The sequence below is a fragment of the Dendrobates tinctorius genome, unplaced genomic scaffold (genome assembly GCF_039654945.1).
Source record: "Dendrobates tinctorius isolate UK_male_01 unplaced genomic scaffold, ASM3965494v1 ptg000084l, whole genome shotgun sequence".
In the NCBI taxonomy this organism is placed as follows: domain Eukaryota; kingdom Metazoa; phylum Chordata; class Amphibia; order Anura; family Dendrobatidae; genus Dendrobates; species Dendrobates tinctorius.
The window spans coordinates 42,965,020-42,982,780 of NW_027361752.1; the positions used below are offsets into that span (position 1 = coordinate 42,965,020).

The 17,761-nt window shown below is 42.4% G+C and overlaps 1 protein-coding gene across 10 annotated transcripts in view; it reads left to right on the forward strand.

The window, feature by feature from the left end:
* The window catches only part of GRIK1 (glutamate ionotropic receptor kainate type subunit 1), a 437,138-nt gene that overhangs the window by 128,637 nt on the left and 290,740 nt on the right, over positions 1-17,761 (forward strand). The window contains exon 1 of one of the 10 annotated variants that reach the window (XM_073584580.1): positions 6,955-6,973. The exons of the other annotated variants lie outside the window; for them this stretch is intronic. The gene's annotated coding sequence lies outside the window, so the exon portion shown is untranslated. Of the gene's footprint in view, positions 1-6,954; positions 6,974-17,761 lie in introns of those variants that run through there. 10 annotated transcript variants of the gene reach the window in all.

A 17,761-nucleotide genomic window follows, 5' to 3' on the forward strand; every position in this document is an offset into this window, starting at 1 on the left:
GATAACTAGAGATCCCGCCAACCTATTCCAAAATAACTACATTCCCTTAGTTCAAAAGATTAAAGGCCTGATGCAGAAGTATAACTTACCCACTTTATCCTGGATGGGTCGTATTAATGTGTTCAAGGCATATATAATGCCTATTATACTATATACCATGAATATGGTTCCGATTCGGATTCCCCTGGCATTTTTTGGAACGTTAAAATCCCTTATTGGAAGATTTATTTGGAAATCTAAAAGGGCTAGGTTACCATATAAGTTTCTCTCTCGCCCTATCTCTTCTGGAGGATTGGGGGTCCCAGACCTTCTTTTATATTATAAGGCTATTCATCTCAGTAGATGGTTAAAGGTGGTGTCCTGTGCTGGAAGAGAGGAGGGGGATAGTGTCGACTGGGCTTTATTGGGCTCGAGGGGTTTGCCGTATCTTTGGACTAGGGCTACACCGCCGGCCTCTCTTGGGTTGGATGACATAACTACAACTACGTTGCGTATTAAAAGATTGGTAATGGGAGAGTTCCCGGAAGATACCTTCCCCTCAATATTGACACCGATCGGCTCAATTCCCTATTTGTTAGAGCTAGATTTTCAAGACCCATACAATTTATGGTCCAACCTCCCTAGAGAAACTTTGAATAGTTTTTATGGTAATAGCACCTTGCGGGAGGGGTCTTGGCCACAGGGTGCGTTGACTCAACCAACAAATTTTCTTCAAAAACAACACATCAGACGTACACTTTTACAGTTTGGACGGAGATTCCCGTCTAAATCTAATTGGTCCTGGTTAGATCTTATGGTTAAACGTCCATCCCCACGGCTAAAAATTATATCTTGCATTTACTCGCATCTCATCTCTCCGACTGTACATTCTAAACCCTCGTTTATACACTCTTGGGAAATGGAACTTAACACTACGTTTACAGAAGACCAAATATCTAGAATGCTGTCAAATGCTCGGGGTTTCTCTAGATGTGTACTACTGCAGGAGAATTCTTATAAAATATTGACTAGGTGGCATTTAACTCCAGCTAAATTATTCCAGTTAGGCCTCGTGGATAACGATAAATGTTGGCGATGCCTCAATTCTAGAGGACATCATTCACATATATTCTGGGACTGCCCTAGATTGCGGTTTTTTTGGGAGGGAGTTGAACTAGTTCTCAAAAAATTAAAACTAATAAAGGCTGATCTTAGAGCCACAGAGGCTCTCCTTTCATGCCCATCTAAAGATTTTTTACCAAAAAAACATGGGCTTCTTCCACTGATGTTGAGTGCGGCGAGACAGTTGATAGCTGCCCATTGGAAAGATGTAGCTCCTCCCACGTTGGGAGAATGGTATACTAAAATAAATCAAATCTCTCGCTTAGAGGAGCTGTCTAGCTGGGAAATTTATAATCATAGGGCTTACGTGTTGACTTGGGCCCCTTGGAATAGGTATTTAGAAGACAACCCTCTTTAAGGGCATTTTAGAGTTTCTCAAGTTTAAGTTTAACTGAATTAGACGGCTTCTGTTCTAGGGCTCTTAGCCTCATTGCCTCAAACTAGATAGCCCAAATGTAATGTAGTGCGATGCATTATTTTCCAAAAGTGCACCCATTTAATATTTGTGCTCCTGTTGTCAACCACATGATGTTGATGTTAATGTTGTTGATACTGTACATGTATATGTACCCTTTTTCCTCCCCCTATTTACCCTTTTTTCCCCTCCCCTTTCTTTTTATCTTTTCTTTTCTCCCCTACATACTTCTCCCTCATTTTTTCCTTCCTTCACGCCTTAGACCAACCCTTATTTAACATTGCGCCAACTGTACCTGAGAACTGGTGTTGTGTTTAATGGTGTTGTGAAAAACTTTAAAATAAAGAATTTACAAAACCCTAGATCAGACTCCAAAATGAATTCTGTTCCAAAACCAGACCCCAAAATGAATTCACATACTGTAGATGTGGCGCCCCTGAGGGTTTAGTTGCCACAGAGGTACTGCACCTCCTCCTGAGGTGTGGTACCCCACCATTCAGGTAAGGTGGAGACACCTGACCACACTCCAACACTCACATCCCACACTCACACCAGTAGTGTAGCAGAGCAACCTTTGTGGCTCCCTGCTTGGAACACGAAGAGTGCTGGGAGGTGGGTGGAGCTTAGACTGCACAAGGGGAGAATATTAGGAAAACGTCAGTCTGTAAGAGATTCCCTGAGAGGGGTGGAGTGAAGGAAGTGCTGCAGCAGACTTCTGTGACCTGGAGCTGCTGGCACAGGAAAGAGCCATAGAAAGCCTGATTCTCCAGAGGGAAGAAAGATTAGTGTGGAACGTAAGGAGAAGAGAACTAAGGACTAGGGTCAGATCAGAACCCTTCCTCAAGTTTGAAGCGCATGGCCGGGGTCCGGTCCCCAAGGTTGTATGGATACTGATGTTCCTGCAGCAGAAACCGGAGGAATAGAAGTCGTCATCACTTTATTCCCATCTAAGACTTGGGGGCACAACAGCAACATGGGTGAGTCGGGACATGATAGCAAGGAGTCCCCGAAGCAGGCTACAGCTGTCTGCCGTACAAGTAGAGTTCTAAGTAACATCAATAAGGAGGAACTTGAGTTTAATACGCAACTACAAGTACTTCATATTAGGCGCTAGTGTGGAGACGTTCAGAGAAGGCACATGTTGGAGGAGTGCTGGAAAGGTGTACTTTACCTTGCCTGGGAATTGGCTGAGCCCCTGACCTGGAGGACACGGCACCGAAGCGGGCATCTGTGTGCACCAGACTGTGAGTAAAGCCTTGGAACTACATGCCCATGTGTCCTCCACTTATTCTTGCAACTTACACCCAGCTCTGCTACATCTTCTTTACACCATCTCCCCACTTGCCAACCTCATAAACTCTGCTGTTATGATTGAGTCACCGTAGGAGGCAAAAATAGAAATGCTAGCTAAGTCCAGAAAACCAGAGAAGTTGGCAGCTATCGGATTGCAGACCCCTGAACCTATCAACACAACTAGCAGTAGCCGTGGGGGGCTCCTACGATGCCCTAGGCCCCTCGATCACAGCCGGAGGACTACATAGCCTAAAGACAGAAAGGGTAATCTAAACTGCCCCAGAGCAGACCCCAAAGCAAAAGCTAGCCCCCCACATATAATGACGGTGAAGCAAGAAGAAAGAACAAAACACAGACAGAAAGATAGACTGAGCAAAGATGGGGCCAAAGCTAGCTTAAATAGGAAAGGACAGGAAGGCTGCTGTCTGCAATCCGTGAAAAAACCTATGAAAATAAGAGCCAACAAACTGACAGTAAAAAAGGCCCTGAAGACACTAGGCTTCAAAAAAAGGCTATGTCAGTACTCAGGAATATTCTGAAGACAGAGCAACAGGCAAAAGGAGATTCAGCTCACCCCAGCAGGGAATGGCAGAATCCAGAAAAGCAAGGAAAACAAAACACTAATGCAAAAAGGCAAAGCAGAAATCTTAGCTTTAGATGAGCAGGAATCAGACTGGTTTCCTAGAAGTCCACAGAGAAAACACCCGCAGGCCAGAAGGGCGTCGGCAGCCTTATATCCAGTCATTAACTCCACTCAGCCAGTCATCATCATCAGCCCCAGGTGTCTGACAATCAGGCTCACTACCTTTCTTCACCAGAAGAGGGAGTTCCTCGGGCCTCAGTAGTGAAGGGGAAAATGAACTCGCAACACTCTGCCCTGGGACTACAGCTCCACCTGTGGGGAGCTTCAACATCATTGCTGCACCACACCATCTGTCCCAGAGAAGCAACCCTGCAGCGCTGGTCAAACTGACCAGAAGCCACAGGTGGTGTCACGAATCATCTCAACAACTTTATCCCCATCACTCTACCCCTTTTACATTGACCGCCTGAGGCCACGGACCGGGTCACTGCCACTGTGACATCTCTAATTGTAATCAATGGGCCCGGCACCGAGTACCGCATGGCCTCTGGGGGCGAGTCATAGACAGCAGATACCTAAATTAATTCCAGTCCTAAACTAGATCCAAATATGAGTGTGAACATAGACAAAACCCTAAAACGAATTCTGACTGTGGACCAGTCCCCAAAATGCATTCAGACCCAAGACTAAACCCTAAAGTTAATTATGACCCTAGAAGAGACCCCAAAATGAATTCAGAGACCTTAGACCAGAGGAGAAAATTCAGATCGTAGACAAAACCCTAGACCAGACTCCAAAATGAATTCTGTTCCAAAACCAGACCCCAAAATGAATTCACTTACTGTAGACAGATACCTAAATTAATTCCGGTCCTAAACTAGATCCAAATATGAGTGTGAACATAGACAAAACCCTAAAATGAATTCTGACCGTGGACCAGATCCCAAAATGAACTCAATGGTTCCTTAGATCTAGATGAAATGTCAAAATGAATTTGTACCAAATACTAACCCTAAAATTAATGCTGACCCTGAAACAGACACAAACTATTAGACCAAATGCCAAAATTAATTCGGATCATAAACAAAACCGCAAAATGAATTCGGACCATAGACCAGACACCAAAATTAATACTATTCCACAAAACCAGACCCCAAAATGAACTCACGGTTCCTTAGACCTTGACTGGATGCCAAAATATGAATTCAGGTCCAAACATGAATGTGACCATAGACAAAACTCCAAGATGAAATTTCGTTCTGGATCAGATCCCAAAATGAATTCACGGTTCCTTAGATCTGGACACAGTGCCAAAATTAATTGAGGTCCTAGATCAGATTCATGATCAGTAAGAAATGAATGTGACCACAGACCAGACCTCAACCGGGAACAATTCTCCAGACCAGGCTTTTAAATGATTTTAGGCCCCAGATCAGAAATAAATCCAGACTATAATAAGTGGGCTTCTTGGCAGCCATTGTGGATGCGAATGTAATCGTTATGACCCTGTCTACATAGGAACGTGGTGGGAAAACAAATTGTTAGCTCCGATAGAAAAGCACAGTGTAATAGGCCACGACATTATCTAACGTGTCACCCTGAGAATGAATGTGAATATTGACATTGTGGTTTTCATTCATTTTAGGGAAACGCCATTATTTTTGGCTCCGGTGAAGTTTTGTTCTTCCAGTGATGAATGTCTAAACTTTACTGAAGCTAAAAATTGATCTAGCGGATATTAAGCCAGATGGAATATAAGATTAGAAGAATTTGATTTCCAGATAAACCACACGGCTGGGAAACCTAACATAGTGCGAGTTGATTTATTTCTTAATCCTAAGAAGAGAGAATTTACAAGATAAAAACCGTGGGCTGACTCACTTAAAGGAGAGCTTAAAAACAGCTTAGGGTCAAGTTGTTCACGGTGTAAACTCAAAGGAAAAAAAAATACATCTGAATGTATAACGAATGTGTAAACATGAAAAAGTAAGCAGATGGCAAGTTCATTCACAGTCCTCCTAAAAACAACCCTGTTACCTAGTCATATATACCATATTAAAGAGAATCTGTCAGCAGGTGTTCTTATATGTATTCCAAGAGCAGCATGATGTAGGGGCTGAGAACCTGATTCCAGCGATGTATCACTTACTGGGTTACTTGCTGTAGTTTTGATAAAATCCCTGTTTTAACTGCTGAGCTTGGAATGCTGAGCTGTGTATAAACCCTCCCACACCACTGATAGGCTGCTTCCTGTGTACACTGTCAGCAAGCTGCCAATCAGCGATGGGGGCGGGGTAACTCAGATTAGCTGGACTTAGCGATGCACCAGCGATCCCGACAACGATATGACGCGGTCAGGATCGCTGGTGTATCGCTAAGTGGTCGCTAGTGAGCTGCCAAACAGGCAGATCTCACCAGCGACATCGCAGAGGTCGTTACTTACCTGTGAGACGCGGCGATGAAGATGTCCTCCCGCCCACGTCCACACGTCGCTCGTCGTCACAGCAGGAAGCCCAGCAGGAAGCTGACGACGAGAAGCGGCCCAGGACGTTCTCGCGCGATCAGCGATAGCCAGCGGGGAGCCGGTCAGAGGTAAGTATCACACACAGCGATATTGCTTAGTGTGACGGGGCCTGTAGTCCTGCAGTGACAATATCCCGATAATAAAACACTGATTATATTAAACAACAAGCTGATGAGAAAGTGACACATCCCTGGGGTCTTCTCTGCCCTACATTAAATTAAATAGCCAAAACCTGCTGATGTTAGCCTTTAAAGATGGCGTAAGCACGTCTCAAGAAAATGTGGCTGAAAATGTGAAACAAAATCCGAATATAAATAATTTTACCAAATATTTTATTGTTGTCATCACTCAACAAAGATCCTAAAATGTTCCAGTCACTTTGCCAGTCACTGGAGCCAGTGGTGTAGTTTGGTTTGGCAAGTATTTTATCACTCTGAGTCATTTCCACAATTCCGGTATTGAAACCCTTATCCCCATTTACTTCTTATTTAATTCGCTTTGTTTTACTATATATATATATAATTTTTTTTTCTTTTTTCACTTTCTATTTTTATTACATTTGCTATGTTTTTTTTATATCACTATCTTATTAGCCAAGCACTAAACGAAGTCATCGCGCTAGTTAGGGTTAGAAAAATTCTGGAAAAAACTTAATATTTTATTAGAATGTTTTGGTTTTATTTTTAATTGGGAATGCCCCCTCCACCCCCCAGCAGGTTTCTTGCCCTCCTTTCCCAAAATTACAAGTGAAGGGAGAGGCAGAGATCTGTGGGTGAACAGTGCAGCACATATTAAAGAAGCTGAAGATGGCTGTATTGAATCATGGGCGCGGCACATCAGTTATTGCCTATTCAGATTGCAGCAGGTGAAATGAGTTTCTCATTGGCTGCTGTGCTCTGCATAGGCAGCAACCAAGATTATAAAGCTTAGTAGCTGATGATGAACTAAGATTAACTTTGGTAGCGGCCAAGATGACAAAGCAGCCTGCTTTTCTTTTCCAGTTCTACGGCAGCTGATTGGGTTCTAACGCCGCCGGTGTGATGCTCCAGTGGTGAAGGTGAAATTTTGTGCTCCCTAGGTCATTTTCTCCACATGCTGGCTGAAGCCAATATGAAAATGTCATTTTCTGCTTGTTTACTTTACTGTATAAATTGGGACAGAGTCAGCAGAGCCATGTCCATTATATATTATATAAAGGAATACGAATACAGTTATGGCTGAAAGTCTTGGCATCCATAAAATTGTGCCAGAAAATGAAGTATTTCTCCCAGCAAATTATTACAATTACACATATTTTGTTATACACGTGTTTATTTCCTTTGTGTTTATTGGAGTAAAGCCCCCCGCGATCTCGTTACGTGTGACACATAGCAGCGATCGGGCCCCTGCTGCGATGTCGCTGATCGTGCTCGAATGTCCTGGGCCATTTTCTGATTGCTGGTGTCCCGCTGGCCGGCATGCATCGCTGTGTATGCCAGGGACATCAACAAACGACCTCAATACTACAGGTCTGAGAGACAGGGTCCCAACGACCGTCGTATCGTTCCGTATCGTTGCTGCGTCGCTGGTGAGATCTGACTGTTTGACATCTCACCAGCGACCTCATAGCGACGCACCAGCGATCCCTACCAGGTCGCATCGTAGTTGGGATCGCTGGTACGTCGCCAAGTGTGACGGTACCCTAAAGACCCCTTTACATTTAGCCATGCACCAGCGATCCTGACCACGATACGACCCGGTCAGGATCGCTGGTGAATCGCTAAATGATCGCTAGTGAGCTGCCAAACAGGAAGATCTCACAGCGAAGCAGCAGCGGTCGGTGGTCGCTCTTACCTTTCAGACGTGGCAAGGGTGTCCGTCTTCCGTCTGAGTCCATGGCTCGCTCGTCGACGCCAGTGGGAAGCCGACGACAAGAAATGGACCAGGCCGATCTCGCGCGATCAGCGATAAGAAAAAGAAAGCTAATGTCCAATCAAATCAGAAGGAATCTTTATCCTTACATGTGTATATTCAAGCCACATAGTGAAAGTGCACACAATAAATATATAAATGCACTCTTTAATGTGTGGCTTGAATATACACATTTTTTTTTTTTCTTTAAAAGTACGGTAGTCATGTTTGCCAGTATTGTACAATGGCATGAATTTGCCCTAGCCATACCTTATGTATTGACCACTATGGTTGTGTGTCGAATTGTTTTTTGCGTTTGCACTTTATTGATGGGCCCACCATTTGTGTAGTCAGCTGTACGGTATAATTTTTATATACCACTATGTCCTTTTTCTCATTCTATTTGACTATTTTTGACCTACTCTAGTATTTTTTCAGGCAGTCCCTCTGTTGGAGTCCATGTAGGAAACTTTGTCACAATCATTTTTCTTAGCATTTGTTTTTCCTTTTAGATAGGCGTGTCTTTGTTTATTGTCTTTTGTTTGCATTAATACATTTTTTTTTTCTGATTTTGATTGGGCATTAGCTTCCTTTTCTTTTTTTTTTATAACTCTTTTCATAAAATTTTCAGTATCAAACACAATACAAAACAAATTGGTGATATAGCTTTCTCAAGCATTAATGATAAATAAAATACAAAAGAACTATAAGCATGTTAGACACATATCTTATATGTTCAATGCAAAATGGCAAGAGTAAAAAATATGTGAACTTGAACCACATCTATAAATGTTCCAGACTGCAGGATCCGTGCGTGACTCATCCGGCAGACTCTAATGACCGCCGACAGACGTTCTGCCGATCTGTAACTTGTATAACAATCCAGGGATATAGCAATCCTTATTTGAGGCACGTCCAGGGGACATATATTAACAAAACATTTACCCTCTTAATGGTCTCCATATGCTACTGTAGATCTCAACAATTTAACACTAAAGAAACTAATATTGAGATGATCCCAAATACCCTTACTTCCCCCCCCCTCCCTTCCCACCCCTCTCTGTGTGCATCTGTTATATAAATTATAGAATTGGTGTATGTCCACTTATTTGCTGTAGTAAGTACTATTGGGTATTCTCAAATTGAGCACGCAACTTATTATTAATCCCCATAGGGAGAGATGGAATAAATAGAGACCATGTTTTCAAAAATTTCCCGGACATTTTTTCTTTACTGGTCAATGCATCCAGCCAGTCCATTTTGAAAAGGAATCATAGAATCATAGAATTATAGAGTTGGAAGGGACCTCCTGGGCCATCTGGTCCAACCCCCTGCTCAAAGCAGGATTCGCTAAATCATCCCAGTCAGATGTCTGTCCAGCCTCTGTTTGAAGACTTCCATTGAAGGAGAACTCACCACTTCTCGTGGCAGCCTGTTCCACTCATTGATCACTCTAACTGTCAAAAAGTTTTGTCTAATATCTAATCTGTGTCTCTTCCCATTCAGTTTCATCCCATTGCTTCTAGTCTTTCCTTGTGCAAATGAGAATAAAGTTGATCCTTCTACAATGTGACAGCCCTTTAGGTATTTGTAGACAGCTATTAAGTCTCCTCTTAGTCTTCTCTTTTGCAAACTAAACATTCCCAAATCCTGCAACCTTTCCTCATAAGACAGGGTTTGCAGACCGGTCACCATTCTGGTCGCTCTTTTCTGAACTTGCTCCAGTTTGTTGATGTCTTTTTTTTAAAATGTGGTGCCCAAAACTGGACACAATATTCCAGATGAGGTCTGACCAAAGAGGAGTAGAGGGAAATAATGACTTCATGTGATGTAGACTGTATGCTTCTGTTAATACATCCTAGAATTGCATTTGCCTTTTTTGCTGCTGCATCACACTGTTGACTCATATTCAGTCTGTGATCTATTAGTATACCCAAGTCTTTTTCACAAGATAACCTTAGTGTGAATGAGAGACTGTAGTGGTACTATCGGGCTTAACCAATGATGCATTATGCTTTTCCTGGTGGCCGAGGCCCAAATCGTCAAAGTAGCCTTAATATGTTTGAGTAGTTTACCCTGAGCTTCCCCCAGTATATTAAAGACAGCCCATTGTGGTGTGAGTGGGAACGAGACCCCACACGTCTCCTGCAGTTTCTCATGTATTGTTCTCCAGAGCCCCTGTACTTTTGTACAACTCCACAGATGGTAGTATATGTCTGTGTTTCGTGCTTTGCATTTAGAGCATGAATAAGATGTTGAGGGAGACATCCTAGATTGGATGTAAGGGGTGATGTATGCCCTGTGTAGGATCAATAGAGCCATATCAGTATAACTACTGTAACTCTAGGATCTTCCTTTGTGCTATCGTGGTCTCCAGGAAGTCACCCGCCTCCAAACCCGGTATATCTTTTGACCGTCTTGTAGGTCCCGTGTTTCTCCCCTCCGATGACCAATTTTTGCGTATGTAGTAATGAACAAATACTACTTGAGGATGCCCCCTGTGATCTCGCGCTCCTGAGAAACCGATCCATACTATTCCCCCCTTCACCTAACACCTCCGCCAGAGATGCATTTTTGGACCAGACTACGTGCCTGAAGAAATAAAAAGGGGTCATAAATAAACAACGGAAAACATTGTGATGCTGAATCAAAAGAAAGCGCAGAGAATCTGAGGTCCAGTAGGTCCATTGCCAGAATGCATCCCTTATCTGCGAGAACTCTATACGATGAAGGTGGAGAGCCCCTTAAAGAAACCAGGGTTACCTAAAAAAGGTTGAAATGGGGATAGTCTAGTATTTTCCCTTACTTATATTTTTTGGGTGCCAACAATTTTGCACAACCCATTTTTGTTATTTTATGTCCTATTTGCCTTTTTTTTGTGTGTGTGTTCCAATGCACACAAAGGAAATAAACGTGTATAATAAAATTTGTGATTTGTAGTAATTTTCTGGGAGAAATACTTCACTTTCTGGTACAAATACAAGACAACACTTTCAGACATGACTGCATTTAGTTGGAGGCCTACATTAGACAGTATAGTAAAAATATACACAGTCATCACACTTTTTGAAACGTCAAAGTCCAAGGAGTCATTTTAATAGCATTTTTACATGGCTGAGATGGGAATACCGGCATCTAAGAGCTGAACACAAAAAAAGAGCGACTCTGAGCTATGCTGATTCCATAACTCCTGTAAAAATGAATGAAAGTCACAAAAAAGGACCATGTCGTTTCCATAACTCCAATCCACTTTACCAGGGTAGGTAAAGAATCTGCACATCTCAGTCGCACCCGGCTGGTTCCATCACTGCCCCTCAGCTCATCTGTACTTGGTTATAAGATATGTTGTGAGTTCATTTTCCCCTTCACCGTCGATGTCTGATGAACTCCCTCTTCTGGTGAAGGAAGGTAGTGAGGCTGATTACCAAACACCTGATCTGGTAGATGATGACTGGGTAACAGGAACTGCTGACTGGATATAAGGCAGCCGACGCCCTTCTGAGTCGCTGGTGATTTCTCTGCTGGATTCTTGGAGACCAGTCTGATTCCTGCTTCCCAAAGAGAAGTTTTTGCTCTGCTATTGAACTTATTAGTTTTGTTTTGTTTACCTTGTTTTTTGGAGTTCAGCCATCCCCGGTCGGGGGTGTGCTGAGTTCCATTTTTGTCTCTGATCAGTTTGTCTCTTTGCTCTGTCTTCAGAATTTACCTGAGTGCTGATATAGTCTTTTTGAAGTCCTAGGGACTTCAGGGCCTGTTTTTCCTATCAGACGGTTGGGACATTTTTTGATAGGGTTTTTTACGGATTGCAGACAGCAGCTTTTCTATCCTGTCCTTTTTAGTTAGCTTGGGCCCCATCGTTTGCTCAACCTATCTTTCTATCTGTGTTAGTGTTTTCATCTTGCTTCACCGTCATTATTTGTTGGGGGCTGCCTATTGCTTTGGGGTCTGCTCTGGGGCAGTTTAGATTTCCCCTTTCTTTAGGCCTATTTAGTTCTCCGGCTGTGATCGAGGGGTCTAGGGCATCGTAGGAACCCCCCACGGCTACTGTTAGTTGTTGTGGATAGGATCAGGGGTCTGCAATCCGATAGCTACCAACCTCTCCGGTTTTCTGGACTTAGCTTGTATTTTTGTTTTTTCCTCCTTCGGTGACTCATTCATAACAAAGATGGTGACCCAGTGGCATATTGCCATGTCCCTGATATCTACTGGTCACTTTCTTGTCTTCCTGACCTTTGGTGTGAGTCATTTAAAAAGTAAAGAACTTTTATTGTTAATATATAACTTTCTACTTGTGGAATATCTGCCACCCGCTGTATGATAACATCAATTCCTTTTTCGGCAGAACCATTAAAAAGACTTTATTCCATTTATTCTGTTGAGTCATTTGGGCTGAGAACCTTCAACGATTTTCCAACAAACATTGAGAGATTGTAAAAGAAAAAAAATATATACCGGTACTAAGAACTTTTTGCAAAGGGACATAGCTAGAAAGCAATTTGAAAAAAGGGAATTGCACAAATATATTTGTTGGAACGCCACGGTAGCATTACTAGAAGCTTCACATTTATAAACGGCAAAATGAGATTTTAGACAAGTTCTCCTGAAAGATCCGATCTGCGTCCACTTCACTCAGTCGCAATGTCACGTCTGTTCCCTTCGCCTTGGAAAAGTGTTTTATAATATATAATTTAATTTACAAAGGCTTTAAAAGTTCAGGATCAGAGTTTCATTTTTTTTTTAAGGAGGGGGGATATTTATGTCGAGCATTCTGATTTTTAGCCGCATTGACGTGTTTGACTTTTGTACGCAATGTCAATCAGCAGCTTCTAAGGCCAGCGGGAAATTGTCATGTGTTATAAGAGGTATGATCTCGCGGGACCATGACATATAATGCTGCCACTTTGTAAAGCGTTAGTGCAGCCTCATCTGGAGTTCAGCTCTGGGCACCAGCTCATGAAGAGGAGGCCTTGGAGCTAGAACAGGTACAAAGACGAGTCACAAAACCTAAGGGGGAACATGATTGACTTGGTCAAAAGCTATTTCTTGTAAAACACCCTCAAAAGACAAGTGGTCACTCCTTCTGTCTAGGGGGAAAAAAAGATTCAGTCTTCGGAGGAGATGAGACATTTTTTTCTTCCATAGCAACTATTATTGTGTGAAGGAGTCAACCTCAAGAGGCAGTGACAGCGGAAACCATTGATGGTTTCAAAAAATCCTTTGGATGCATGTTTTTTATTGGAAGAAGAAAATAACGTAAATGCTTATGTACACTACCGTTCCAAATTTTGGGGTCAACCAAACAATTTTGTGTTTTCCATGAAAACTCATACTTTTATTAATCAAATGAGTGGCCAAATGAATTTAAAATCTCGCCCAGATATTGACAAGGTTCGAAAAAAAGATTTTTATTTGAAATAATAATTTTCTCCTTCGCTTTTGTCACAGAATGCTCCTTTGCAGCACTTACAGCATTGCAAACCTTTGGCATTCTAGCAGGTAATTTGCTGAGGTAATCTGGAGAAATTGCACCCCATGCTTCCAGAAACCCCCCTACAAGTTGGTTTGGCTTGATGGGCACTTTTTGCGTACCATACGGTCATGCTGCTCCCACAACAGCTCAATGGTGTTGAGGTCTGGTGACTGCGCTGGACACCCCATTACAGATAGAATACCAGCTGCCTGCTTCTTCCCTAATAGTCCTTGCATAATTTGGAGGTGTGGTTTGGGTCTTTGTCCTGTTGTAGGATGAAATTGGCTCCAATCAAGCGCTGTCCACAGGGTATGGCATGGAGTTGCAAAATGGAGTGATGGCCTTCCTTATTCAAAATCCCTTTTACCTTATACAAATCTCCCACTTTACCAGCACCAAAGCAACCCCAGACCGTCACATTACCTCCACCATGCTTGACAGATGGCGTCAGGCACTCTTCCAGCATCTTTTCAGTTGTTCTGAGTCTCACAAATGTTCTTCTGTGTGATCCAAACACCTCAAACTTGGATTCGTCTGTTCATAACACTTTTTTCCAATCTTCCTCTGTCCAATGTCTGTGTTTTTTTGCCCATATTAATCTTTTCCTTTTAGAGTTAGATCCATATATATTTGGACAGAGACATTTTTCTAATTTTGGTTCTAGACATTACCACAATGAATTTTAAACAAAACAATTTAGATGCAGTTGAAGTTCGGACTTTCAGCTTTCATTTGAGGGTATCCACATTAAAATTGGATGAAGGGTTTAGGTGTTTCAGCTCCTTAACATGTGCCACCCTGTTTTTAAAGGGACCAAAATTAATTGGACAATTGACTCCAAGGCTATTTCATGGACAGGTGTGGGCAATCCCTTCGTTATGTCATTCTCAATTAAGCAGATAAAAGGCCTGGTGTTGATTTGAGGTGAGGTGCTTGCATTTGGAAGGTTTTGCTGTGAAGGAAACATGTCGTCAAAGGAGCTCTCTATGCAGGTGAAACAAGCCATCCTTAAGCTGCAAAAACAGAAAAAACCCATCCGAGAAATTGCTACAACAATTAGGAGTGGCAAAATCTACAGTTTGGTACATCCTGAGAAAGAAAGAAAGCACTGGTGAACTCATCAATGCAAAAAGACCTGGGCGCCCACGGAAGACAACAGTGGTGGATGATCGCAGAATAGTCTCCATGGTGAAGAGAAATCCCTTCACAACAGCCAACCAAGTGAACAACACTCTCCAGGAGGTAGGCGTATCAATATCCAAATCTACCATAAAGAGAAGACTGCATGAAAGTAAATACAGAGGGGTCACTGCACGGTGCAAGCCACTCATAAGCATCAAGAATCAAAAGGCTAGACTGGACTTTGCTAAAAAACATCTAAAAAAGCCGGCACAGTTCTGGAAGAACATTCTTTGGACAGATGAAACCAAGATCAACCTCTACCAGAATGATGGAAAGAGAAAAGTATGGCGAAGGCGTGGTACAGCTCATGATCCAAAGCATACCACATCATCCGTAAAACACGGCGGAGGCGGTGTGATGGCTTGGGCATGCATGGCTGCCAGAGGCACTGGGTCACTAGTGTTTATTGATGATGTGACACAGGACAGAAGCAGCTGAATGATTTCTGAGGTATTCAGAGCCATACTGTGTGCTCAGATCCAGCCAAATGCGGCCAAACTGATTGGTCGTCGTTTCATACTACAGATGGACAATGACCCAAAACATAAAGCCAAAGCAACCCAGGAGTTTAGTAAAGCAAAGAAGTGGAATATTCTTGAATGGCCAAGTCAGTCACCTGATCTCAACCCAATGTAGCATGCATTTCACTTGTTAAAGACTAAACTTCAGACAGAAAGGCCCACAAACAAACAGCAACTGAAAACCACCGCAGTGAAGGCTGGCAGAGCATCAAAAAGGAGGAAACACAGCATCTGGTGATGTCCATGAGTTAAGCACTTCAGGCAGTCATTGCCAACAAAGGGTTTTCAACAAAGTACTAGAAATGAACATTTTATTTATAATTATTTAATCTGTCCAATTACTTTTGGTCCCTTTAAAAACAGGGTGGCACATGTTAAGGAGCTGAAACTCCTAAACCCTTCATCCAGTTTTAATGTGGATACCCTCAAATGAAAGCTGAAAGTCTGAACTTCAACTGCATCTGAATTGTTTTGTTTAAAATTCATTGTGGTAATGTCTAGAACCAAAATTAGAAAATGTTGTCTATGTCCAAATATATATGGACCTAACTGTATTAGTCAATCTCGGATATGGCTTTTTCTTTGCCACTCTGCCCTGGAGGCCAGCATCCCGGAGTCACCTCTTTACTGTAGACGTTGACACTGGCGTTTTGCGTGTACTATTTAATGAAGCTGCCAGTTGTGGACCTGTAAGGCGTCGATTTCTCAAACTATAGACTCTAATGTACTTGTCTTATTGCTCAGTTATGCAGCGGGGAGGGAAGTAGTAGGGAGTAGTACACACCGTTGTAGGAAATCTTCATTTTCTTGGCAATTTCTCACATGGAATAGCCTTCATTTCTAAGAACAAGAATAGACTGTCGAGTTTCACATGAAAGTTATTTTTTTTCTGGCCATTTTGAGAGTTTAATGGTACCAACAAATGTAATGCCTCAGATTCTCAACTAGCTCAAAGAAAGGTCATGTTTATAGCTTCTCTAATCAGCCAAACCGTTTTCAGCTGTGCTAACATACTTGCACAAGGGTTTTCAAGGGTATTCTAGCCATCCATTAGCCGCCTTACACAGTTAGCAGACATAAAGTACCATAAGAACACTGGGGTGATAGTTGTTGGAAATAGGCCTCTATACACCTATGAAGATATTGCATTACAGACCATACGTTTGCAGCTAGAATGTCAGAAACACCGCACTGCACTTGCTCACTCAGCCAGTGCGCATGTCCTGAGTAAGACAAACTGTGCTCAGAGATACCTGTGGAGCGGGCAGCAGCAGAGAAGGTGCGTGCTTCAGACCAACAGGACCTGAAGCACGTGACTGCTGGGGGCGTGGCCTAGACCTCCGAGAGCTAGGAGCAGCTGGAAAACTCCTAGCAGGGTAACAACGGAACAAAGTTACCAAGGGGCATAGACGGACGTAAACAGATCAGGCCGGGGTCAAAGCACGAGATAGCACGACAAAACCAGGGGTTTAGACAGAACGGATAGTCAGGACATAGCCAATGAGTCATACACGGATATAGCTGCAAAGTACAAAAGGGGCGAGAAAAGAATAGTCGGGTCACAGGCAATGAGTCATACACAGAGAGGTTAGCACAGTACAGAATCAACAGGCAAACTCACAGCGGAAGACAGAACCGGGTCAGAACCATATAGCAAGCTAGAAGACCATGCACAGGCACACAGGGGTCAACACACTCGGCCAAAGGCAAAAGTATAACTGACAGGGATTGGAGTTTCTCAGGGCGATAAGAAGCTCTCGCAGAACCAAAGAGAGGCCACAATAATTAACCCCAGGCGTGCAGGTCAAAGCCTGCACTGAGCTCAAGACATTAACCCCTGACGTGCAGGTCAAAACCTGCACTGGGATCATGACATAGAATAGTCATTTACCACAGTAACAATGTATAGAGTGTATTTCTGAATCATTTAATGTTAGCTTCATTGGAAAAAAACGTGCTTTTCTTTCAAAAATAAGGAAATTTCTAAGTGACCCTAAACTTTTACACGGTAGTGTGTGTACAATTTTTGCTCTCACTGTTGATCCAGTTGATTGACACTCATGATCAGAAGGTAAAAATTTGCTCTTTCAGGTCAGATTGGTTCTTGCAGTGTGGTTGTACCTTCTCCCATTTCTGTTCCCTTCATCTCTCAGTTGATCTTGAAGGACTTGTGTATTTTTTTTCAGCTATAAAGTTTTGTAACAAGTCTGCAAGTGTCTACAATCCAAACGAAATAAACAAACATCCAAAGCATTGGCCAAAATTTGACGTTTCGACAGAGGATAATTCCGACCTCCAGTGTTCCGAGGATTCTACTTATTTTCCTGGTCTCATTAACAAACATTGAAGGGAGTACAGACATTGGAGAGATTTGGATTATGCACCGTCAGGGATAGTGAGCACATGAACTCTTGTTAAGCAAAGTTATGGAACAGAGGAGAATGTGTAGAGAAGAAGCAAATGTCCAAATACAGGTTTATAATCAAAGAAGAATTGATTTGATTGAGTTGTATGGAAAAGCATTCCATGATGAGAAGAAAATTGTATATTTTTTGATATTTTGGAAAAAAAATCATCAACTAATTGAAAATATCGGTTTCTATCCTACATAAAAAATAATAATAATAATAATAATATAATAATAAATTTTATTTCTATAGCGCCGACATATTCCGCAGCACTTTACATTTCAGAGGGGACTTGTACAGACAATAGACATTACAGCATAACAATAATCACATAGATCATAACAGATACCAAGAGGAATGAGGGCCCTGCTCGC